Here is a 26,415-nt window from a genome sequence, read left to right as displayed (position 1 = left end):
GGCCATGCCCTGCTCGAGGTGTTGAGGAGGTACAGATGACAAGCAGCAGCATCTGGGTGTACTTTTGTCACATTTCAAAGCAGACTTTGGTTTCTGTAGTCTGCAGATCCATCTGAAGGCTGAGGAAAGATCAAGCAAGAGGCATTTTGCAATTGGAAACCTCAGACATCACATGGTTCATCAGGGTTTTCCACAACCTCACTGAAAGGAAAGAGAAATCACAAGAGCAGAAAAAAGCAGAAGCTAATTTGAGTAAAAATGCTGTTAAAGTTCATTTTTTGTTGTGCACTTTCTTTCATGCCATTTTGGAAAGTGCCTCTGGAAGTTCTTGGGGTCTGAGCTTACCAGATCTTTAGGGCAGATTTTTGTTCTATGGGGATTTAATATCTCAGAGCTCAGCTCTGTATCCTCTGAGAAATTATTACTATTTTCCTCTCACACTTCTCTGTAGCATTTTTCTTGTAGGTAAACCGTGGAGACAGTCAGAACATGACACTCAGAATGTGGCAGGCCCTCACTCAACTCAGCTGCTTCATAATTCACATCTGCACCCTTTGAGCTTTGGAGGCATAACTTTGTCTTCTATTAGAAAACAGTGCTTGGTGTTATTATTAAAATAACAAGTCAAGACAAGAAACAACATGCAAGGAGATCCCCAGCAAAATTTACATGATTGGCACGTGGGAATGAACTGATTTGGATTTGTAATTAAAGCATTGCAAACTGAAAGGTGGGTGTTCATTCTCAAAATGAAAGTCCTTGAGGCAAAAGCTAAATCAGCCAGTGGTGCTTTAACCCCAGAGCCTCTGTGACTTGCATCTGGAGAGGTGCAGAAGGACATGTATCTTACATAAGGCTGAGTTTTTGTCAAAAATAAATTGGGAGTTTGGGTCAGTGGGCCCAGAGTCCATTCCTTTGCTGCAGGCATCTGAGAGAACTGGCCACCTACCTTCTTATGGGATTCATTTATTTAAGAGCTTTGATAAAATATCTTGTTGAAACATGTCATCCATGTCAGATGACAAGATGCCCCTTTTTTTTAAAGCATTCCTTCTAAAGGAAATCACATGCAATTAATATTGCCTAATCTTGTATCAGGAATTTCTGCACAAGGCCTTTTATCTCTTATCAAAAGCCTTGGGACAGCAAGAGGCTGAGGTGTTGGTCGTTCAGATTGCCTGCCCACTGTGCCAGCTTTGGACCCAGCAATTTTTGGTTAGCACCACTGCTACAGAAGGACAACAAACCCACAAGCTCTTACTTACCATGTGGAAAATTTTCTACTGTGAAAATAATTTACATTCAGAACTTTAGTCCCTAGGACTGGCAGAGTGTTCCTTATCAAGCCCAGGACCAAGCTTAAACAGACTTCTTCTTGATATCAAAGTCTGTGAACAATCTTTAACAGACATCTCCTTCTTGATATCAAAGTCTATTAGGAAATGGAAAAACTGAGGGTCCCCAGATTGTCCAAATGCACTCACTTTTTCACCAGCTTTACCAGAGGAATACATAGTACACCATGAATGGCAGAATTACTGCCCTTTTCAACCAATTCTTTAAGTTGTTCATCCCCAGGTGTGATGGAGAAGGATAACAGCACAGACAGAGGAGGCCAAACAGTTCTGGCTATTTTCAGTAACTCTGAAGCTCAGTAGCTTCCTAAAGTAACTGCAAGGAGGCCTGCTAAAATATCCCATTGATGATTATTTTGAAAGCAGCTCCCTTGTGAATTCTGTGCTTTGGTGCAGATGTTTGAGTTTCATTTGGCCTGTGGACGCTTTGTCGCTTAGGAAAGAAGATTTCAGAGGGAATATTTGATCTGAATGTGAGGGGTGGCATAAAATACATCAGGACCAGTGCTGTGTAAGTGTCTCTGGAAGGAGGACAGAGCAAAGACAAAGTTCTGTCTGGGAAATGGAAATGTGTGGTGGAGGTGTGTGCTGCAATGTGGCTCGAGTCACCCTGCAGGCCCTGACTGCACCTTCCTGTCACTGCTGGGCTTCTGTTCCCATTCACAGCTCATTTGGGCTCTGCTGATTTGTGGGGGGAACAGATGCACTCTGCAGACTTAATTTTCTTCAGGAGGTACAGGGATAAATCCATCCAGATTCTTACCAGGCAGAGCTACATGGAATTACATAATAGCCATAGAGATAACCACTTGTTTGTTCAGGTTTTTTTTTTTGGTTATGTATCTGTTCCAAATAAAAATAAATGGCAGAGACCTTGGCTTTACAAGCTAATTTACCATCTGCCTCTCATCTAGTATGTATAGCCTGCATCTTTTGTGTAAGAATCATATTTCTTCCGGCCTCATATGTTTAGAGTAATGACAAATGTTGTTTATAATTGCAGAGCATCTGCTACAAAAGAGAGGAGAAGATTGAATATGCAGTGGTCAGGTTCCTGGGTAAATGAGAATGGACCTGTGCTCTGTCTCCTGCTGAGCTTTAGAGGGTGGGCTTTTATGCCTACATAAAACAGAAGACAGAAGAAAGAAGTTTCAAATGTAGCCATGCACCTGGTTAATATGAAATTTAAAGGAAAAAAACCACCACAAACTGAAGCTTTTAATACTCTTGTTAAGCAATGGAGCTAAATTCTGCCCTGTTGCATCTGTTTTATGCTTCTGAAGCAGTCAGGTGGATGGGGCTGCACCAGCAAAGCCTGGCCAGTATAATTTTTTTTTTAGTCATGATGCAGTTATTACCTCAAGTGCTTTGAAAATTAAGCGCTCTAATAACACCAGCATGGCAGGGCTGGAATGGGTAAATGAGCACCCAATTAAAGGAAAAGGGATTGGAGCTAAATATTTGCTATTAGAGGAAGAGCATTTTATTTTTCTGGGTCAAAAAGCCACAAACTGCAGCCAGCTTATTGCATATGAATATCAAGGGCTGATGTCTAAAATGCTGTTTGAGGCTCATAAAGCTGAAGCCTGTCTGGGATGGAGTTCCATCTCCTTCTCCACCTGCAGAGGTGAAGCTCTGATGCTGCCACCAGAGAAATGTGAGCCAGAAAGGCAAGGACAGGGCAGGGGGGCACATCTGTGCACAGCTGGCAGTGAAAAGTTACTCTGGCAGTGAAAAGTTACTCCCATGGGTTTTAATTATGACCCTGAGTCTTGCAGAATTTTTTGAAGAAGAATTTTCCCCAGAGGAACAAATTGACAGTAGATAAATAGAAAGATGAATGATGGGAGAGTTTTTGGACAGTGAGTTGGGTCAGTCTGTCTTGTAACCAGAACTGCTGAGTTCTTCTCAAGGAGTGTCCAATGATAATGACAGTAATTAGAAAGTAATAAAAATTAAACTGTTAGGAGCAGCTGGAGATGGTGGGACTTTGAATGAGGGGATTCCTCCTGCCCTGGAGTGCAGCAGCCTTGGTTCTGGAATTGCAAGTGCAGCTGGTGGTGAGGCAGTGCATCCATGCAGCTGGATGGAGCAGCAGGAGGACAGAGATCTCCTAAACACAGATCACACCTGGGCAAAGCTGAGCAGCCCCAGGGCCTCCCTGGCATCCCTCCTCTCTGGCTGGCTGTGCTTGCACACAAACACACACAGAAGATCTCTCCACCAGTGGGTTTTGGACATGCTGTCCATCCCATCAGTCCCTCAGACTTTGGTCTCCTTCAGTTGTTGGCACCTGGATCTCCAGTAACCCCTCAGATTTTCAACCTCTTGCTCCAGCAACAGATGTGGAAAAATTTCTGCTGCTGACCACTGGGTCCATGGTGGTGTCTCCTGCTCATGAGCTCACAGAGGTGAAGGCATTCCTATCATAGAGATTTATGCCCCTGATGAAGAGGAGGAATGATGAGGAGAACTCCATCATATCAGAAGGCTAATTAATTACTTTATTATACTATATTATTCTATATGATATTACACTACATTACATTACATCTAAACTGAATCTGCCAAGCACTCAACTGCACAGAATCTCGTGACTGTCAGCCCCACACACCCTTGGATTCAATTGGTCAGTGAATCAAAACACACCAGAATCCAATTATCAGTTCCCTTCAGGTAAACAGTCTTCCATGATGCATTCCACTTGTGAACAACACAGGAGCAGTAAATGAGATAAGAATTGTTTTTCCTTTCTCTGAGGTTCAGAGAATGTGAATCCCAGAAATATTCTTGGGAAGAATTGTGCCTTGCTTTTCTCTGTGGAGAGAAATGTGGTGACACATTCCCACAGAGAAATCTGGGAGCAGTGTTGGGCAGGAGGGATGAGGAGGCTGGGCTGGGGCTGCAGGGATGAGGAGCTCTGCCAGACCGGGGTAGCTGCCTCCTGACATGTCTCTGGCCCCTTTAATCCCCATTTCCACCTGCTTTCTCAGGCCTGTGCCTCCTCAGCCTGTGATCCATGCCTTTCCCTGCCTTTGGCAGGTCCCCTGAGTGTGCTGTGATGGATGTTTGTCCCTCTGTAATTGCCATGGCCACCCCATGGCTGGTTCTACACCACCCCAAACTCCTGTTCCCCCTGCATGCCATGGTAAAGTTCAGCATTCCACAATTTCTTTGGGGACACATCTTGGTGGGATTTCCTCCAGGAACAGCAGCCCTGTCCTTTCCATTTTAGCATCTTCAGAGTGCCCAATTTAATGGGTTGAGTCCTCTGAGCCTCAGCTCACTCTCTGCGCCCACTCTGCCTGGCCTCTTATCACATAATTGAGCAAAGACCATTGTTAGACCTTCTTGGCTGATTTGATTTTTCTAAGCTTTGAATTTAAAAATAAATAATATGGCTGGCCAGTTGTTTGTTTGAGCCCATGGAAAGTTTCCCTGTGGTATAAATCATCACTGAAGTGGAACTCACATTGGGCACATTTTAACCAGTTTCAGGAAAGTTTTCAGTGACTGCAAATAGGAGATGGAGCTGCTGCACTTGTGATTATAATAAATCAGCTCCGGCTGTCTTACAGGCTGAGTTATGACAATATGTGTGAGCTGCTCTATCACAAACACTCAGAGGAGCCTGACAGACAGCCCTGAAGGAGGATTTGATACTTGATTTCTTGCCTGGGAGAATGATGATGTAAACCTGAAGGAGAAATGCATAACCTGAAGGAAAAATTCATTACTTGAAGGAGAAATGCATTAAACCTGAAGGAGAAATGCATTAAACCTGAAGGAGAAATGCATAACCTGAAGGAGAAATTAATAACCTGAAGGAGAAATGCATAACCTGAAGGAGAAATGCATTAAACCTGAAGGAGAAATTCATAACCTGAAGGAGAAATTAATAACCTGAAGGAGAAATTTGTAACCTGAAGGAGAAATGCATTAAACCTGAAGGAAAAATGCATAACCTGAAGGAGAAATGCATTAAACCTGAAGGAGAAATTCATAACCTGAAGGAGAAATGTATAACCTGAAGTAGAAATGCATAACCTGAAGTATTCACCAGTCCCTGAGCCCCAGGGTCAGTGTCAGACTTGGTGTCCATGGAGGATGATTGTGCCTTGTGCAGTAGGTTGACATCTGGGAACACCAAAAAAAGATGAAATTTCTGAATATACATGATAATACTTAACAGATTTACTCTTTAGTCTCCTAGCAGAAATACGGGCATCGGTCTCCTGAATCCCATGCATCCTTTTTGCATTATAAAATCGACCAAACAAATAAAAATAAAGCAGGCCTTCCCATATAGGGCATGGCTGTGACATTTCAGCACTCATCTTTTGATTCTTATTGACAGGCAGTAAAAATAAGCTCCTGCAGCAAAGTGAATTGGGACAAAGGGTGGCACACGTTTTACAGTAAATAAAAATAACTTCAAAGCCAACCTACAATTCTTCTTGGGTGCTCAAACTGTGCTGCTCTAAAAGTACAGGCCCAATGGAATGTTAGAATCACTGCAATGACACAATGGGCAGAGTTTAGCCAAGGAACAGGTATCAGCATTCTGCCAGGGCTGTTGTCTTATGGTAGAACATTTTGGACCAAATTAACAAAAATTAATAAAGTTTGATAAGGGAAGGGTATGGGCTAATACCCAGAAGGAACTTTTTCACTTATTTGTATGTTTCACTGCTAAAACTACATTCTAAAGATTACAGAAGCCAATGAAATTAATTTTAAATGTCTGTGTTGAATGTCACCAACATTCAGGGCATATTTATATAGTGGTAGAATGTGTCAGTAGAAACCATCCCATATAGATGTGTCTGAAAGCATCAGAACACTAAAAGTAATGTATCACAAATATATTGTGTGTGCATTGTCTTTCTAGATATAAATATGTTCAATATATGTACATTTAATATACCTATATAGATACCTGTAAATATGAGTGAATGTATATATACACACAGGCCACATATATATCTATATATCTATATATCCATATATCTATATATCTATATCTAGATATAGATATCTATATCTATATTTATCTATATTTATCTATATATATCTATATATAGATATATCTGTGTATATATAGGTTATATATAGATATTTATAGGTTTTCTGTTCTCATATTTAAATATATGTATGCACATACACTCAGGTATATTTATTTATCTACTAAAACTGGCTGCACATCACTGCAACAAACACTTTGAAGATAACATTTTAAGCAAGGTGTATATTCCTTCTCCTCCTTTGTAGTGACAATATGATGTAATTATGGAAAAGCAGCGGCAACCTGATTTTTTTCTTTTTTTTAAATGAAAAGCAAGAGAGTAGCAGTTGCTTAGAAGTGGTTCAGGTCTGTTGCTACTGGATTAACAGCATAACAGGCTAAAATAGCAGGAAAAATGAATGTAAAATGGAAGCTGTTTTATCTGAGTGGTGAAAGGAATGGCATGAAGAAATGGCAGCATTTTGCAGATGCTTTTCAATAGGGGACTTATTACATTACATAAGTTGAGTAATTTTCTGCTCCCAGTCATTTCCCTGGTAATCAGATTGTTGGTGCTTTGTTCTTGCTTCCTTTAGGAGTTGTAGGAATTGGTTGGAGCTCTCATGTGTAGCAGTGGTGGGTCCAATTCAGACCTGTCTGGGTTATTTTGCCTCCTTATAGCTGCAAACAACATCATTGTCTGAATTTCCTCATTAGCTGAGCATCTCTGGAGCTTGCTTTCCTGCTGGGTGTAAAGGAGAGGATGTTTATGTGCCAGATAAATGGCTGCTACTTCTGTTTGTCTCAACAGTGGTTTGCTGGTGAAAACTGGGGGGAGTTGTGTCTCTTGGATTTCAGAAGGAAAATAGTGAGGTTTTAAGTGGAATAATGTGTTTTGATTTGCAAAAGCCACCAAGAGAGTGGTGCAGAGAACAGGGAAATGGTGGAGATGTTCTTCTGGCGGGTTTTTCTGGGGACTAGAAACATTCCTTAACTGCACCAGGAGGGCCAATAAAAGCACTGCAGATGCACAGCTGGAAGCTATAGGATCTTGCCAGGAAGAGCTCTGTGCACATGCTGGGTGTCCACATTCCCCTGTGGCTGCTTCTGCCTTCCCTGAGCACCTCTGGTGTGAGAAATGGGCTGGGGAGGGAATTGTCTGGTTGTGGTCAGCCTGGGGAGGATCCACTGTGTTCCCCTGGCACATCTCAGAGCTGTGAGCAGAGTGCACTGTGGTCATTTCACCCCTGCACCGAGCAGAGTGGGATGGGGATGACCAGAGTGAGCAGAGTGGGATGGGGATGATCAGAGTGGGATAGGGGTGACAAGGGTGAGGAGAGTGGGATGGGGATGACAAAGGTGAGCAGGGTGAGCAGGGTGGGGTGAGGGTGACCAGAGAGAGCAGAGTGGGATGGGGATGACCAGGGTGACCAGAGTGGGATGGGGATGACAAGGGTGAGCAGGGTGGGATGGGGATACCCAGGGTGAACAGAGTGGGATGGGGGTGACAAGAGCTGTAAAGGCATTTTTGCTGGCCACACTGGCTCTCCCACACCCGGGGTTGGTGTGAGTTGCCCATTCAGAATTTGGTCCCACCTGTCCCTGCTCCAGCTCCCCCACCCATTCTGTGCAAGTGCTGACCCTAAACCCACAGAGGTGGCTCCAAATGCTCCCAGGGTGTTTACAGCTGTACACAAGGAAAGGAGATTGGGGATGTAGTCAAGATTAACCTCTCCTTTTGTATTGCAGTATCATTATCTAATGAGATCAGGAGCAAAGCCCAGCAGCTTAGTCAGTATTAGAGCGTAGGCACCCATTTCAAGAGGGAGCCTTTGAGAAGAGCAATCCTGAGCCATCCTCCTACACCATTTTCTTTGCAGCTCTGCAAGATGGAAAAAGTGACAGCTGTGAACCTCCCCAAAGGCAGTTGCATGTTCTCCTCAAGTGCATGGCCTGCAGACACTTCTGCACCATCAGGTGTGATGTCCAGGGTGACCCCAGCCTCTGCTGGCCCTGCTCTGCTGGGACAGAAACAGAACAGCTCTGCTGGAATTCATGGGGACAGGGTCTGGTTTGGAGCCATCCATGCTGTTTCCACCAGACCAGGGCACGTTTTTGGGGTTTATTTACTTTGGGACTCATGCCCTGTTCTCTGACCTTGCTTCTGCATCAGTTCTGAAGGTACTTTCTGGTTTAAGTTCAGCAAACACCCCTCCACCAGAGCATGCCTTGTGCAGTTTCCCCAAGCATTATTTTAACATAACAGGTGATGGGATTTTTGTGGGCAAAACCAAATTTTAATTTTTATTCTGTTTAGAATAAACCACTCTCTGTAACCTTTGCCTTACTGACATATGAGTGTGGTGTTTGTGAGGTGCCCAGGACGAGGTGAGAGCTGAGAATCTGACTCCATGTTCTCAGAAGGCTGATATATTATTATATTATATATTATTATATTATAGTATATATTATCATATATATTATATTATATTATATTATATTATATTATATTATATTATATTATATTATATTATATTATATTATATTATATTATATTATATTATATTATATTATATTATATTATATTATATTATATTATATATAGCAATATATTATATTATATTGCTATACTAAAACTATACTAAAGAAAGAGAAAGGATACAGACAGAAGGTTTTACAAGAATGAATAATAAAAACCCATGACTGACTCCTCAGAGTCCAACACAGCTGGCAGTGATTGGTCATTAATTAAAAACAATTCACATGAAACCAATGAAACATTCACCTGTTGGTAAACAATGTCCAAGCCACATTCCAAAGCAACAATCAGATAATTATTGTTTTCATTCCTTTCTGAGGCTGCTTAGCTTCCCAGGAGGAAATCCTGGTCAAAGGGGATTTTTCAGAAAATATCATGGTGGCATATGAGGGACTGAAGGGCAGTGCTGTGGGAACTGCAGCAAACCCTTCAGCTGTATAAGGACAATTTATCATCAACAAATAAATGGAGGGTGTGGGAGACAGACAGGAATTGAGTAGGGAAGATCCTGTCGCTGCTCCAAGATCTTGAGCTTAATATTTGATGTCAGTAGACTAAGAATGTGGGACCAGGGCATGTGGGGGCTGCTGTGCTAGCATTAATAGCAGCTGTAAATGCACAGGAACTGTTGCAGATATCACAAGTACAGAGGCAGAAGCTCATCTGTTGGGGACAGCATGTTTTATAGCAGAGTTTAAAAGCAGAGAGTTGGGTTCCACTCAGGTCTTCACTGGAAGTGGAGCAGTGACTCAGTTTTAACACATACACACAGGGATTTAAAAACATGGCAATATTTTGCAAATGTTGTGATCTGGTAACAGAGCAATGTTCTGTACTCGTGCCATTAGCCAGATTGCTGCAGCCCCTGTCAGGATAAAGTAATCTCACCTGTTGGCACAGGGACAAAAAAAGACACAGGTGGTGCATTCATCACCTGCCCACAATGATCAAAAGCATTTAGCCAGCACTGAAATGAAAACCAACAATATTAGAGGTGCTTATTTTTCCATTTGCACGCAGGCTACAGCTGTTATTGCTGTGCTTTGTTCTGTCACATGCACTTAGGAAAAAATCCCTTCAAAACCCTGAACTTTTGCATTGCCCATATGGCACTGAACATGCTGCCTTGAGAATTGTCTGTGGCCTGGCAGACCACAGTTGCTTTACCATGGTGTATAATTCATGTGACAATGAGATTTGAAATTATTTTAAGGTAAAATAATTTTTTATTTTTGAGGTATTTTAAAAAAAACATGGATTGCATGAGCTGTTGTATCTATAGGCAGTAGAGCAAATTTTTCCTCAGGTGTCTCACAGTAGTGAGAAACAGAGAACACATTCCTGGAATCACAGAATGGTTTGGGTTGGAAGGGAGATGAGAAATCATCTTGTTCCAATCCCCTGCCATGGCAGGGACACCTTCCACTGTCTCAGGCTGCTCCAAGCCCCAGTGTCTTACCTGGCTTTGGATATTCCAGGGATCCAGGGACAGCCACAGCTGCTCTGGGCACCCTTTGCCAGGGCCTGCCCACCCTCACATTGAGAATTTCTTTCTAATATCTAATCTCCATCTACTCTATTTTAATTTGAAGCCAATTTCCCCCTTGTCCTGTCACTCCATCCCTTTTAAAGATACCCTCTCCATCTTTCTTGTTGGCTCCCTTCAGGCACTGGAAGGCCACAATTAGCCAAAGCTTCTCTTTTCCAGGCTGAATCAGCCCAGTTCTCCAGATCTTTTCTCACAGCAGAGGTGCCACTCCTTTGAATCCGTGCAGGTTCCTGCTGTGTAAGAGCACATGGACAGATTATATAGCAACCTGGGCTCCTTTTATTGGCAAAACATTTCATTGATGGTCAGCAGATTGTGAGGTACGATGAACTTCATCCCAAAGGTGCCAGACAAGTGAACCTCCACATTTCCTAGGGGAAATTGCTGTGGAGGGGTGGCCCTGGCCTGTGGCTCAGCATCCTCTCAGCCCCTCCATGCCCCCAGAACAGGGGAGAGCAAAAGCTGGAAATGATGAAGATGAAGATCAGGGTGGTTTAATGAGTGAAGCCAAGCTGCCTGTGTCCCCTCCCAGCTTCTGGCACACCCCAGGCCACTCTCAGAAAAGAAAGCCTTGAGATGGTGCAAGCCCTGCCAGCAACAGCCAAAACTCAGTCTGTGACCAATTCTGCTCCAGAACTGCTCCTTGGGGGCTGAATTTCTGCAGGAAATTTTCTCTGTGCCAGCCAAACCCAGCAGAACAGCTCACTTTTAATGTTTACATCAAAGTTCTTTGCAGCTGGTTAAAATAAACCCCAAATTGATATTCTGAGTTCCTGATAGATCAGTGTTACTACAAGGAGGGTTTCCATCTTCCACTCTTTTGAGTGGTGTAATATTGCCTTTTCTCCAGGCTGTCATGAGTCCCTGCTTTTGATCCCTGAGCCTGTGGCAGCTCCTGAGCCAGCACAGCTCTGTGCCACTGTATTGATTTTAGTGGTGTTGTGGTGTTTGGCAGGGGCTGAGTGAGGACAGTGCCTGTGATTTTTAGGATCAAAGCATGTTTTGAGGCGACATGGATATTCTTCTGGCTGTGTGTCTTTGTTATTTCATTTAAAATGACAGTATTTGTGGGGAAAACTGTGTAAACACCCTGGAATCTTTATCTCCTCTTTATTTCCTGTGTGTACTGATGTGTTAAGGTAGCAATGATAAACAACTTACAGGAGTAAAGTATATACATACAAAGTTATAATAAGGGAATAAAGGAACCTCAAGTGACAAGTTGAATTTTCTGGTAATGTATCCAAACACTTTTCTGAAATGTCCTTGTCAGTTTAGTTGGTGGTCAGGAAGAAATGGAAACATGTTGTCTTGACTTTGGGAGAGAAGATGTGCACTGGAATATGGTTTACAGAGACATCTAATTAGAAGGGTTTGAGAAGACCAGCACTTTTAAAGTGTGTCTCTCTTACTAATGATACACATGAGTCTTCAGGCCATTAAAACAGCTCATTTCTTTTGATGGACTTCCAGTTTGTGGAGGAAGCAGCTGCTTTTACTACCAAATTTCTCCTGTCTAATTAGACCAGTTGAGTCAGCCAGCTTAAATCAGCCCATAGCTTACCCTTTGCCTCTTCACTGAAGAGCTGAATAACCCAATTGTAAAGAAGGACAGAAAATGTCAAAAGAAGTTACAGTTGTTACTGGGAAATGAACCAGTGCAGAGTAAAAAATACAAGGGAAAAAGGCTGTTAACACAGAGGGCCTCCTGATGAGCCTGTAATGAAAATCCCTCTGGAAATTCTCAATATCCTCTCTTTGTTGGGAAATGGCAGTGCAGCAGAGTAGAAACTTGTTGTTTGTTCGCTGAATTTTCCTCTGGCTACATTTTCATGCAGGAGATTTGTTAGGTGGAGGATTTTTGTAGTTAGGAAGAGGGAAAGCCCAGCTGAGTGGTGGCCAGGGCGCTTGAAACTCTGTGAGACTGAAGCTGAGGTTCTTGATCCAGCTCAAGGACTTGGGCTTGGATCTTCCTCACCTCAGTGAGTTCCATTGGCCTTTGGAGTGACTTCTTGCTGGTCAAGAACATAACCAAATGCCAAGAATAATATGCCAAGATATATATGCAATAATATGCCAAGAACACAACTGAGCAAAAAAAAAAAAAATCCACCTCCAAAACTCAGAGTTGAGTTTTCTCTCTGCCTCAGAATAAGGTGGAAAACCTGTAGGGAAGTCATGCTTTTGTGATGAGTTGCTGCTTCCCACCTTGCTTCAGTAATAATTCTGTAGATAATTCCAAAAATACATGATTCCCAAAATGATGAATGACTCTGATGCCTTATTTTAGTATATGGACTAGTATGGACTCACTTTAGTGTATGGACTCACTTCCTCATCAAACCAGGACACTCCTGAAAATGTGAATCAAAGTTCATCCTTTTTTTTGTAAACCTCAAATAATTTTAATGTGTACATTTGATTTTTTTTAGTCCGTGAAATCAAAATTAATCAAATGGATGGTATTCATAATCCAATTAAAGTGCATATATATTTTTTTTCTGTTTTGTATGTGTAGAGTTTTTCTCTTAAAAACTCTTGATTTTTCCATGGGACATATTATTGATGAAAGATTTAATTTCTTGTAATATGTGGTTAGCAGCAAGACTCCTGCTTTGCTCGTGCTACTCTATAAGCTCCAACCAATCCATAACATAAAATGTAGGTCAGCTGGAGCTTTTAAAAACAGATGGAAATTCAGGAGTTTATGGTAGTGCAATGGATGTATGTCCCTGTGAGGCTGCCAACTTCTCCAAATGCAGAAAAAAAAGCAGAAATGAGAGTGCTGAAAGGTGCTCATTCTACTAATTTCCACTCCAGAACCAGCAATGCCCCGTGCAGCGGCTTTTGTTTGTAACTTATTCAGGTGTGACATGCTACAGAAGATGATAACTAATTCTGAGGTGTTTAAAGGTTATTATATGTGTATATATATTATATAATATATATTATATATTATATATTATATAGTATATAGTATATAGTATATAGTATATAGTATATAGTATAAATTATATAGTATATATTATATAGTATATATTATATAGTATATATTATATGTGTTTTTTTGTTTTGGTTTTTTTTTGACAGCAAAAAGTATTTTAATTTGGGTGAATTCATTAGTGTAAATATTCTAGAAGAGGGAGGTAAAACCACAGTTGTTCTAAGCAAAATGTGAGAAGTGGACCTAATCCAGGTTAATTTCTGCACACACTTAGGTTTTCCTTTGTTTTTATATTCAGCATCATAGGTTGTGTCTTTTACGAGATTAGTGTGAAAATAAAATAAATTACCCTGTGTTTTTGTCTCATCAAAGTGTGGAGTGTTTGGAGGAGAAGTGCTGAGAAGCCCTGGGTGTATTTCTGGAATTACAGCCTCCCAGGCCAGGTGCTGCAGCTGTCCCCATGGCAGGGAGCAGGGATGTCCTGCTGCCATCGGGGCTGCTCTCCCAAACACGGATCCCGCTCCCTCTGACAGAGATTTTCCAGGCTTGGAGGCCCTTCAGGAGCTCCTGTCCATGTCTCTGCTCCTGGGCGTATGAAAAACGCCAATCACTTGGTTTTAAAATTTTTAAAAGGTTTATAGTAATAAAATGGTTATAAAAGTAGTAATATAATTAGAGTAATGATAATTTGGACAATTAGGATTTAGGACAATATGAGACAATAAAAAACAAAGAGTCTGGGTACCTCTTTCTAGGCAAAATAAGCCCAAAAATGGACACCCATTAACAGAAGATTAACCCTTAAAAACAATAGCCTGTTGCATATTCATACACCTCATACATGATGCATAAATTCCATTCAAACACAGGACTCTGTCTGGTCAGTGTCAGCTTCTTCCTCTGAATCCTGACGGTGTCTTCATGGCTGAGCGAGGCCAGAAGAATTTCGTTTCTCCTGATAATGAAGCAATAAATTCTCTTTCTCTGAAAGATTTGGGTGTCCTGTGGCTGCTGTCTCAGTGCGAGTCCTTTCTTTAAAAAAAAGGTATCCTACATAGCATAGTTTCTATTTTAACATTATGGTATAACCTAAGACTATATTTAACACACTACTTAAGAAAATTAATACAGCATAACTTTCTAACACAACACATATAATTTTCATTTGAATATTTGCAAAAAGCCAGTCATAAAACACGCATTTTTCACAGTAGGGTTAAAAACTCGGTGTATGAGCTTAAAATTTACTTTTTAAACCAGCTCTGATGCTTGCCCTGGATCTGTTTCAGAGGGTCCTGCTGGCTCTGAGTGCTCCTCACCTTCTTGTGGGAGAGGATGGGGCAGGAGCAGTGGGAATGTGAGGGGATGGAAGTGCATTTGCAGTTTGCAGTTTTCAGAATTGGTTTGGGAGGGTGGGAGAGGCAGGGCAGGGATGTGCAGGGGGTGTTCAGAGGCTCAGATCACCTGTAATTCAGAGAAGGTTCCTGTCATCACTAGTGCAGCTGAGCTAGAATGATGTGAAAAAATGGAATTTGCTTGGAGTCAGGTGTCACATTTTGAGTTTCCAGAGCTGACTAATGATCTGTGATTTTTTTTCTTGATATCAGACTCTCTGGCAGCTTTTAAATTGCAGTGACTAGGGATGAAAACATTTTTCAAAATCCAAGAAATGACTCTGCTCATGTCTGAAGGCTGGGGACAAAGCATTGTCTTGTGAGTGTGCAAACCATGACAGATGTAGGTTTTAGACAAAATTCTGTTTCTAATAGTCTGAGAAATTTTTTTTTTTTTTTTTCCCTCTGTAGTTTACAGGAGGCATCTCATCACCTTCCAGTTTGGCCTAGAGTATGTGATGCAGATCATAAAAGGCTTTCCCTTGTGCACCAAACTCTTTGGACCAGATATTGCCATGAGGCTGAGTGAGGAGGAAAGAGATGCTGAATACCTTCAGCTGCTTCTGCTGTAACCCTAGAAAGCCCTGGAGGTTTTATTAAAAGTAAAGTATGATTTCATGCCGGGGCTATCTATCCCTGAACGAGTCATCCATAGTGTTTTAGTGTCCATACCTTGCTACTTTGGGTTTTCTGTATTTTGTGCATCTGTTTATTTTTCTCAATTTTTTAGCCTTTGAACTTAATCCTTAAATTTTAGTGCCTATATATTGGTATTTAAGATGTTATAATAGCAGAGAATTTTGTCAAAACACTAAAACACTAACCACAGTGGGTTGAATGATCAGTAATGAAGTTTGGGCTGTACTAATGAGCTGGCAAGAAAATGTAGACAGGAAAAATGCCATTTATTTACCTTGATATGAAACCCCAACGTTTCAAAAATTGACTCAATTTTGCCCCTGCTGAATAGTAAGCAGCTGAAATAGTGGTCCAAAACTGAGTTTGTCTCTTCAGGGCAGTAAGATTTTAAGGGTAAGGGTTAACCTTTAACCCTTACAGAGTTGGACAGGAGGAAAGAGCCAAAGTTTTACTTTTGCTTCTTTCCCTTCCCTCCTTCTTCCTTTATTTTTTTTTTTTTTCCCAAAAAGAAGGTGCTGCTGTGAAGGATTCTGGTTTTATTTGTTTGTAAGACTGTGAATAACACTGTTTGTACCTTGATGTATGAAGGTGCTGCAATTATGAGAAATTGCTTTCTGCCTGATTGTCACACACAAACAGCTTTCATCTCACGGTGCATCAGGCTCGTGACTCCAGTTTGTCATCCCAGGGAATGTGTCAGCCTTTCATTTCTAACTGGCTTGGCTTTGCTTTTGTCAGGAAAGACCTTTCCTCTGTGCTCAAGTAATAGAAACAAAGGCAATTAAACAAAAAAAAAGGCAGCAAAAAGCAATTATCAGACAAAGATTAGGCTGTGGGTATTGCTTGGAAAAGACAATTCTACAGATTCAGAGGAAAGATGAAGCTCTGCGTCAGTCATACTTTTTTTTTTTTTTCCTCCTTTCATATTTCCTAAGGGTTGAAGATAAATTAGGGTAGCTATTTTCTGTCCAGGCAAAGTACAAGCCATGCCCCAGATCTCCAAAATGCTTCAACATGTAAATAACTGCTTCTGGAGCCATCAGGTCCTGCTGCAAGTAGAGATTTATTTGCATTCATGTTGGAGGGTTACTCTCGTTCATTGACCTATTTAATTGTCATTCTCTATCCCTGGCTGCAGGCATATGGGCTCCATGTGCCTGTGCAGGGAAGAGGAGCAGCTTTAACTCTCTCAGGCAGAAACATTCCACAGGGAAAAAACCCAGGAACTGAATCTTAACGTGGATGTAGCATGGTAATAATAAAAATAATAACAATAATAGCAATAATAAAAATAATAGCAGTATATGAATAAGAATAAAAGAATGAGAGTAAGAATGAGAATAAGAACAAGAATAAGAATAAGAATAAGAATAAGAATAAGAATAAGAATAAGAATAAGAATAAGAATAAGAATAAGAATAAGAATAAGAATAATCCCAAGAACTGAATCTTAGCATGGATGTAGCATGGTGATGATAAAAATACTAACAATAGTAGCAATAATAACAATAATAGCAGTATATTAATAAGAATAAAAGAATAAGAATGAGAATAAGAATGAGAATGAGAAGAATAAGAATAAGAATAAGAATAAGAATAAGAATAAGAATAAGAATAAGAATAAGAATAAGAATAAGAATAAGAATAAGAATAAGAATAAGACCCCTGGACTCACATGTAATGGCAATTATTCTGTAAACCTCACTAGAAGGCTGCAGAATCAAATAAAAAAGAGGCAAAAAAGGTGAATTCAAAGAAACATAGGTTGCCTAGATGTTTCTGCTCTGGTGATAACCATAAAAACTATGGAATTAAAGGAGTTTGGCACAAACCCATCCATCTCCCAGCACAGTGGGGAGGTGTAAGCAGTAGTAGCAAGGGGCAAGGAGGTTTGCCACAATATTGATGACACTTTGTTCCTCTCTTCTGTTGCTGGAACATTTGTCAAGAAAACCAGAATTCTGTATCCACCTCTGTTTTTTGTCCCTTGGAGGTGTGGGCTCTCCAGATAAGTTGTATAGTTTATTAAACCTTGAAACTCAAAATTAGGGGTCTTGCAAGCCCAACAGAGTGTCATAACTAATGAGTTATCCTGAGGAAGAGCAGCATTCAGATACTAAAATAAAATGATGAGCAGCCAGGATAGCAGAGAAGGAGCATGGTGCTCATAACTCCTATTTCAGAGTTTCAAAGGAGTGGAATCTTTACTGAGTCAGGACTTTTTTTGTTTGACTGCACAATGTGAACTGTCACATCCAGTGTCTTGCATAAGTTTAATATCTAGTCCACGGATCTGAGAGAACAATGAAATTGAAGGACTTTGCAGATTCTTTATAATCTACAGCTTGGTTTAAGATTCTCCCTCCGCTGGAACTTGGTTTCTTGCCTGATTGGCCTTCTTCTCATCATTCTCTGCTATTATACAACGTGACCTGCAGTTACTGGAGATTTTGTTGTCACAGACATCTTTTATGGAAAATCCTTTCCTTAGGATTTTTTCCTCCTGAGAATCTGAGAGGCCTCAGGAACAAAATGCAAACAATGATTATCTGCTGCTGTGGAATGCAACAGGTGCATCTGGGATTGGTCTCATGTGGTTGTTTCTAATTAATGGCCAATCACAGTCAGGTGGCCAGGACACAGAGCCCGAGCCACAAACCTTTGTTATCATTCTTTCTCTTTCTATTCTTAGCTTAGCTAGTCTTCTGATGAAACCCTTTCTTCTATTCTTTCAGTATAGTGTTAATATAATATATATCATAAAATAAAAAATCAGCCTTCTGAAACATGGAGTCAGATCCCCGTCTCTTCCCTCATCCTCAAACCCCTGTGAACACCGTCACATTGTGTGTCATAAATCTTGGCTTGGGGGCTCACAATCACTTTTTAGGCTCCAATTTATTGTGTGTTTTCCTGACTTGCCACAGAAGGAAGTTACTGTTCAGCACAGAGGAAGTGGTGTCTAACGTTAGGCATTCACACAAACCAAACTCAAAAACTTTTAAGTTTGTCCTTAAATATTTAGCTTTTGATTAGCATTTTCCAAAGCCCATTTGGGTTTTTCAGGCTCTGAGGTGAAGTTTAAACCCAGTGCTGCCAGCACAGGGCTGTGTGCTGGAACCAGGGGATAACTTGAAGAAAAAAATGTGTGAATTGTCCCCAGTTATCAGAGTGAAAATAACATCTGATACCTTTGTGCATCCTGAGCATGGCCAGGCTGCTCTTCTTGATGAGAATCTGAAGGTGTGGAGCTCCAATCCAGCCTGAAGATTGGGAGTGTGCAATCCCTGTGATGGTGCAAGCAAATGAGGGACCACAATCAAACTGGCATTTCAACCCACAAAAAAGGTGCTAAAGTCAGCCATCATTTTCTTGGCAGTAGATGGGATTTCTCACAGCATCAAGAGGCTCACCTAAGCTAATTGTCTTAAACTCCCACTGTAGTGAAGACAGAGGCATTTCCACAGGGTTATTTATCCTTTCCCAGAGCAGGAATGCAAAATAAATTGAATTAATCACCAGTTTGCTGTGCTGGTTCCTACCCACTGATAATTTATGGGCCCTAGAAATGAATTTGGGTTCAGCATCGAACATTTTGATGTGTCAAATTAGGCAGATTGAGCACCCCCAGCCTTGCTGTGAGCAGGGGCTAAGCCCTGCAGCTGGGTTAGGACTAATCCACCTCATGACCACTAAGTGGGAAATCGGCTGGGGATCAAGAGCAATATGCTTGACAAGGCCTGGCTGTGGGCTATATTAAGAAATGCAGTTTAGTCCACTACAAAGAAAGAGCTTTGCTGCCCACAGGGGGATTTCTTTTCTTTTTTTAAAGCTTGGAAGACTTATTCGTCTAGGTTGGGAGGAACGGATTCCTCATTTCTGAGCTGGAACTGGATCTGGTTACTTCAAGCACCCCCTTGGCTTCTCTGCCCTTTCTGTCCTGATGTTTTGGTGCTGCTGGTTGCTGTTTTATAGACATTTACATAACGAAGGTCGTTTCTCTGAGGCAAGGTACAAGAACACATTACAATTGCAAATTCCCTTAATTGTCCTAAAGCAGGGCTCAGGGCTTAGACAATGGAGAATCCTATTGTTCAGTGTCCCTGAGAGACTGCGTGAACAGAGCAGAAATGTGTGCATGTGTTGATGCTAAAGTTTTAGAGTGAGAAGATGATTAGTGGAAAAGGTTTGCTCACTTTTGGATGGCAGAAATTATGAACCAGTGACATATGAGTTCACAGACGGGTTTTATTTTGTAGGCTCAAACATGTTTATTATTTCTAGTGTGAGTTTGCCCCTCCAGGCTTTGTAGAGGTGCAGTTCAAACCAGTATAAAATTAGGAAGGTGCCTGTTATTAAAGCAATATATTTTTTCACTCTGTTTGTCAGGAAAGCTGTTTCTGTTGCCTAGATTTTCTGGGAATTAAAAGATGCTTTTTTTCTTCCCAAGTATCTGTACCTGTAATTCACTTTAACTTAAGCTTGTTTGAACGCAGTGTGGAGCTTGGGAAAGGAACCTCCATTTAAATAATCCACATCAAGAGGGTTTTTGAAATCCAAATTATTTAAATAATCATCAACTGATACAGATAATCCCTTTCAAGTGAGAATTTACAAACTGAAGCATCTACAAACCCTGTTGATAGCAGGAAGAGGAAAGTGCTCTGTACTCAAGCAGTGGGTGGGGAACACAGTGCCCTGGCTGGGTTAAAACAGAATTAGAAATATATGGTAAATATATTCCAGCTTAGGGAAACACCCTGCCTTTGATCTAATGTTGGTTTAGGTGGAAAATCACTGGATGAAGCAGATTGGAGTGGTCCCTTGTAGTAAACACAAAGATGTTTTCTGAGGGCGGCTTCTCAGGAGTGAGGAAAGGGCCGAGATGCAGAAAGCGAATAAGAGATGAGGAAGGAACAGGCAAGGGAATTTCTTTCTGGCACGTTCACACCTGGAAAAGGATGATGTAAAAATGATAAGGAAAAATGTTTCCTGACTAATGTTTCATTACACCTCCAAATGTAAATCTGGCCTTGAGCTGTTATCTCTGTGTGCGTTTCTCATATTGTGCTCCTCCATTGAGTGTCTGCCAGTATTTCCCAGCTGTGCAGTTTTCTGATGGAAATCTGAAGCATCTGCAAATGAAGTTCCAGATCACCTGAGGATGTTTCCAGAGTTTGGGTGGACTTCTGCAAGGTTCTTTTCTCAGCCATAAATCGCTAACTCCACCTTCAGTGTGACATGGCACCAAGTTATCCTGCTTTTCCCTTCCTTGTGCAGTTCCAGTCCAATTCATAATCCAGGGAAAGGCCTTTGGCATCGAGGTGGGACTCTGGTGGATCTCATGGACCGCAGAAAACTGAATTTTCCAGGAGTGTTTTTCCTTAATGGGAGGATTCCTTGCCCCTGCCTCAAGGGGAAAGATGTGACAGCTTGGCTCCACGTCCCCTTATTTCATTTTAGTGCTGGAGAATTCCCTGGACTTCTACATAAATTTGGGGATTTTTTAATTGATGTAGGAGGAGGTGAGGACTGAGCTGACAAGCTTTAGAATAGAAAAATACAATGGGGATTCTTTAATGGGTCAATATACAATGCCAAGAAATCGCTGTGGTTTCTTGTCATGATTTAAGAAACAATTTGGCCGATAGTACAGTAAGAGAACAAATTTGTGGATTGAAATTTAAACTGCTGTTTAAAAAGCAGTTTCTTGATGAAAGCATTAAAGGAAGGCAGGTAAGTAATACAGTAGTTGCCAGAGCTGTCTTCTGTATTTCCAGCTGGTTATTTCTCAGCAGGAATGCATCCTATCCAAAAGTACACCACAAAAAGATGTAGAAATATAGTCCTTGTACAATTATTTAATTTTTAATAAAGGAATGCTTCATTTCTGCCTGGCAGGGGAGTGCGGAAAGAGCAGGTTATGATGTCTCTGGTTTTGATTTTTAAGTGCCAAATGCTGATTCCTTTGTGGCTCAGTTTCCAGTTGTTTGTGGCTTTGCCAAACTGGCGCTGCTTGAGTTGAATTTTCCCTGTTCCCTTTTACTTCAGTCAATGCTCTGAGGAACCTTTGAGCAGTTCCAGGATTTCAGCAGCGATTTCCTGCCCCCAGAAGAGCTTGTGATGAAAGAGAATCAGTTCAAATACGCTGGGAAGGGCAAATCCTGCTCTAATTGCAGCAGGCAGGGAAAGCCTGCTGTGCTCACCTGGGACCTGAGACGGGGTCTGGGTGCCCACAGATGGAGGCAGAAATAGGTTAGAGCACCTAGAAACTTCCATGAGTCTCTGTGGCATTTCCCTGAGTGACAAACGACGATTACTGACAATGAAATGCAAATGAATGAAGCATTTCAGTCAAAAAACCCAGAGGTGGTGTTTACCTGAGGAAATTCACTGTGAGGTAGGAGTGGGTTTTGGTTATGTTTTAATTGCTGCTGACTCAGACACATCCTGAAGCATTATTCCTGCCCTGAGGATGAGGAGGAGATGGTTTGCTTCTTTCCAGATTAATCATAATTTCTGTGGGAATGGCACAGAAATTATGATTAATCAGAAAACCAGATCTCCCCATAAATCTCTGTAAAATCCATGAGGAAGCAGATAAAACCATCAACATGTTTCTCCCTTGCTGATTCCGATAGTAAAAAAATTTTGTTGACTTGAGCAAGGAGAGCTCCCTTAGTGTCTTCATCAGAGACAGGAGGTCACCTCTGTGCATTCATTGAAAAAAGGGGCTTCTGGGGGTCTGTGCTGCTGCCAGGCAGGGAGGGAATCCCATCTCTGGAAGGGAGATCTGCTCAGGCCAGGCAGGAGGTTCAGCTGTGAACCTGCTCAAATATCACTGTGCCTCACTGTCGCAGACATCTTTTAAGAAAAATCCTTTCCTTAGGATTTTTTCCTCCTGAGAAGCTGAGAGGCCTCAGGAACAAAATGTAAACAATGATTATCTGCTGCTGTGGAATGCAACAGGTGCATCTGGGATTGGCTCATGTGGTTGTTTCTAATTAATGGCCAATCACAGTCAGCTGGCTCGGACAAAGAGTCTGAGCCACAAACCTTTGTTATCATTCTTTCTATTCTATTCTTACCTAGCCTTCTGATGAAATCCTTTCTTCTATTCTTTTAGCATAGCTTTAATGTAATATATATCATAAAATAAAAAATCAGCCTTCTGAAACATGGAGTCAGATCCTCGTCTCTTCCCTCATCCTTGGACCCCTGTGAACACCGTCACACCTCATGTTTGAGTTCAAGGGAAATCCTAACATGGGAAAACAAAGCACATTCTGCTCCTCAGGACAAGCATTTGAACTCCAGAATGTAATGTGAGGTGAAATGAAGACCAAAAAAAGTTTTGTGTCGCTAGAATTTTCTGTTTCAGTTTTGATTTGTTTCTGCTCTGGTCTATTTTTAGGGGGTTGGGCTGAGAAATTTGCTGAGGGGTTGTTCTGGTTCGTGATGGCGTGTTAATGTCAAATCCGTATTTTAAGTAGTTCTTGAAAAATGATGTTAAAATTCCCACATGTATCAGCCCCTAAATATATATTTTAAAATATATATTGGTAATCATCCTGTAAACGTCACTAGAAGGCGGTGAGGTTGTGTCACAGAAACTTCAGGAGGGGACATAGGAAAACAGAAAGATCCAGGCTGATTTCCATTGGAAATTGAAACAATTTTAGGAGAAGTGAAAAAGGAGAAAGTCACAATTGTACACTTGCTCTTGGTGTAAGTCGAGTCCAAAGGGAGTGTGAAAAACACTGGTCAAACCAACAGTTTGACCATCAATTCTCTCCTCCTCCAGAAAGGAATGCAGAACAATCATTATTTACATGAAAAGCGCGTGAGAAACTCCATTACAAAAATGTAAACATCAGAAGGCTTGGAAGAGCTTTGGAAGAACAGGGTGGCAGGGCTGCTGGGGTTGAAGGCAGTGAGAATTCCCTGGCAGGTATGGCAGGTGGATGTGGAACATGCCCTCACAGTGAGAGCACAATCCCCTCCAAATGCATAATCTGTTTCTCGTGAAGCACATGTGGCCCCGTATAGAAGTTTTAGGTCAACTGATTCAGCTGAAGATTAGCCTCAATATTCTGAAAGGGGAGACTGTGGTTGCTCAGGGAACTTTAATTCCTCATAAAGGATTATACTGGGGCACCACACTGCTGCCACAGTGTCAAATCTTTTTTGTGGGTTTGCTAAATTAACCTTTGTAATGGAAAAAGCTTATTATGCACTTCCAGCCAAAGGAGGAGACGAGTTTGGGTCGGTAGCAACTTAAAATGCCAGTGATTAGGATCCTAATCTAATATTCATAGTTCTGGGGCTTTTCTTTTATTTCTTCTTGAAGCATATTTCTCTACTGTATTGCAAATGACTTGCTGAGAATTTCAAGGGGAATTTCTCCATGGAAAGGGTGGCCAGGCATAGGAAGGGGCTGGAGGTGTCCAAGGAACGACTGGATGTGTCTCTCAGTGCTCTGTGCTGGTTGACAGGGTGATGCTCAGCCAAAGCTTGGACTTGATGATCTTGGAGGTCTTTTCCAGGCTGATTCTGTGTCTCTGCGATGAGCCCTGCTCTGATTTAACATCGTGTGAAGGATACTTAAAATGGAAAACTCTATCAGAGGGGCAGGAACACGTGAAGGTCATGAGGGGGAAGATACTGCAGTTAAAGATAAAACCAATCATCACTTGTGAAACTCTGGAAAAGTGACTTTAATGTGTGTAATGTTAAATCTCACAGCCCTACATAGGGAAAGGTTTCAGTTTTAGGCAGTGATATCTATGTTTCCACATGTTTGCAGCTGCTGAGCCTGTATTTTAGCTTGCACGCCCCTCGTTGATGGCAGTGCACATTTTTTATCCTCCCTCACGAGTTTGTGCAATACTTACTGCCTGGTGCACAATGCAAATAATTGGTGGCACATTCTGATATTTAAGTCTCTTACAGGTTTAACAGGGTTGGGAGGGAGCAGGCTCTCATTACACTGAAGAGGGAGAATGAAGGACTTTGTTCCTGCATTTCCAGTTTATTAAACATTGCCATGCCTGAAAGGCCTGATTGTTCCTGCCCTTTGCCTTCAGATGCTGCTGTGCATGGAGACCTTGGTGTGAAGGACAAGCTGCCTGACCTTGTGGGGTGCCATGGATTTCTCTCCTCAGAGCTGCTGCTCCTTTTGATAGATTGTCCTTGCTTTCCTTTTCAGGACTGGTGCCATGAACAGGCTCTGTGGATACTCTGCTATTTCTGTACCATTTCTGTACCTGTGACCCTGCTGCCTTCCAAACAAGTTGTTTCCTCTAGGTCCAGGGCAAGATTTATAGTGAAAAATTACCGGCCTGTTTAAAAAAAAAAAAAAAAAAAAAAACAAACACAAGGCATTCAAGAAAATGTTTTTTTGGTCCATTTGGTCAGTTACATTTTCTAGGACATCTGCCATGAAAATTGTAGGATCAGATATTTCTAGAGAGGTTTTGTGGCTATTGAATTGCCCCTGGGCTGGGTGTGCTGGGGAAGAGGATCTGAGAGACCCCACAGCAGCATGACAATGGTTTTGGTGCAAAATTTGCTCTCTAGTGGCACAGGAGGAGTGTGAATAGAGAATGGTGACATGAAGGAAATTTAAAGAGAATAAGTGGAGATGAAAACAAATAATGAAGTTAGGAAGAAGGAGAAATCAGAAGATAACCCACAATTCTTTTTTCTAGGAGCTTGCAGACAATTTGGGGTTTTTTCAGCATTTCCATGTTCCAGCTGCAGCCTGTGCTGATCATGGGAGCCCTGGGATAGTTTACATGAGGAATTTACATTCTGCCTGCATATCCACGAGGGTGGCAAAATGGATTGCCAAACCCTGACTCTGCATTTAAATGGATTTTCCACCCTTCTGTTTTAGTTTTAATTGAACCGCATAAACATTGCCAACATGTGAGATTGGCTTTTGACACCTTACTTAGCATTTTTTTATTATTAGAAGCTTTAGCTAGAAGCACTGGTAATTAAAACAAAGCAAGCAAGCAAAGAAAAAAAAAAAAAAAAAAGATAAAAGGGAAAGAGATCCTGAAAAATTTAAATGCTGGTCAGGGCTCTCCCCATCTTCCTTACACAGCTTTTATGCCTTCACATGGAAATCCTGCAGGGCAAGGTGGATGCAATTGGTCCAAATCTAGAATTCTCCTTGGAGCAGTTTGCTTACACTTAGAATAACATGTAGTTAAGGTTTTTAATAAAGGTTTACTGGCAAAGATAATTAAATCAGAAATAAGTTGAAATGCTTGAAGAAGGTGGTGTTGTCTCCAGAACATCCTTGCCTGAGGATGTAATTATGGTGGCATGAAGTTTTGGAATGGATTAATCTAAATGAGAAAAACACCTTGCATGTTCTTCACTCTAAATTTTCCCTAGAAATTGTTTTTACAGTTCCTGTGGTCAGTCTCCCTGTCTAGAAAAGCCTTTTGAGTTCCTCTGGTAAGAGAGTTCTCGTGGCAAGAGAATGAAGATGTTTGTGTATCTCCTTTGGCTGAGTTTCTTGTCATACAGGACATTTTTTCCATTTCTTATATGGAAAAAGGCCTTTGAGATCTCAGCTGTTGCTCTCTCTAAGAAGTTGCTGTTTTGGTGAGAGGGCAGAATTTTGGCACTGAAACTGCAGTGATTGGAGGGCAGCCTGCTCCAAGACTGTTAATTTGGAGTGTTGAGTATTTTAACAACATCCTGCTAAAATACTTTGGGAGGCCCCAGAGTGTTTATAGTATTATAGCATTTTACTATTTTGTATAGCTGCCACTTGGAGAATGGCAGCAAGGCTTCATAGCCCTGTTTAAAAACCATCCTGCAGTGAGGCAAGTGTGTGAGACCCTGTAACCCCATTTGTGTCACGGCAGGAACTGCTGCTCCTGCTCACAATTAGGCTTTTGATAGTCATTTATGATAGTTATTTTGATAGTTATTTTGATATTGTAGCGTGCTGACGTTGGCATCAGCCTCT

At 41.4% G+C, this 26,415-nt stretch overlaps 1 protein-coding gene across 1 annotated transcript in view; it reads left to right on the top strand.

Moving 5' to 3' along the window:
• Positions 1-26,415, top strand: part of ABCG1 (ATP binding cassette subfamily G member 1) — a 63,088-nt gene that overhangs the window by 10,089 nt on the left and 26,584 nt on the right. The window lies entirely within an intron of this gene.

Source organism: Ammospiza nelsoni, chromosome 2 (assembly GCF_027579445.1).
Source record: "Ammospiza nelsoni isolate bAmmNel1 chromosome 2, bAmmNel1.pri, whole genome shotgun sequence".
Taxonomy (NCBI): domain Eukaryota; kingdom Metazoa; phylum Chordata; class Aves; order Passeriformes; family Passerellidae; genus Ammospiza; species Ammospiza nelsoni.
The sequence above is the reverse complement of the archived record's forward strand: the minus strand, read 5'-3'. Positions and strand labels throughout refer to the sequence as shown.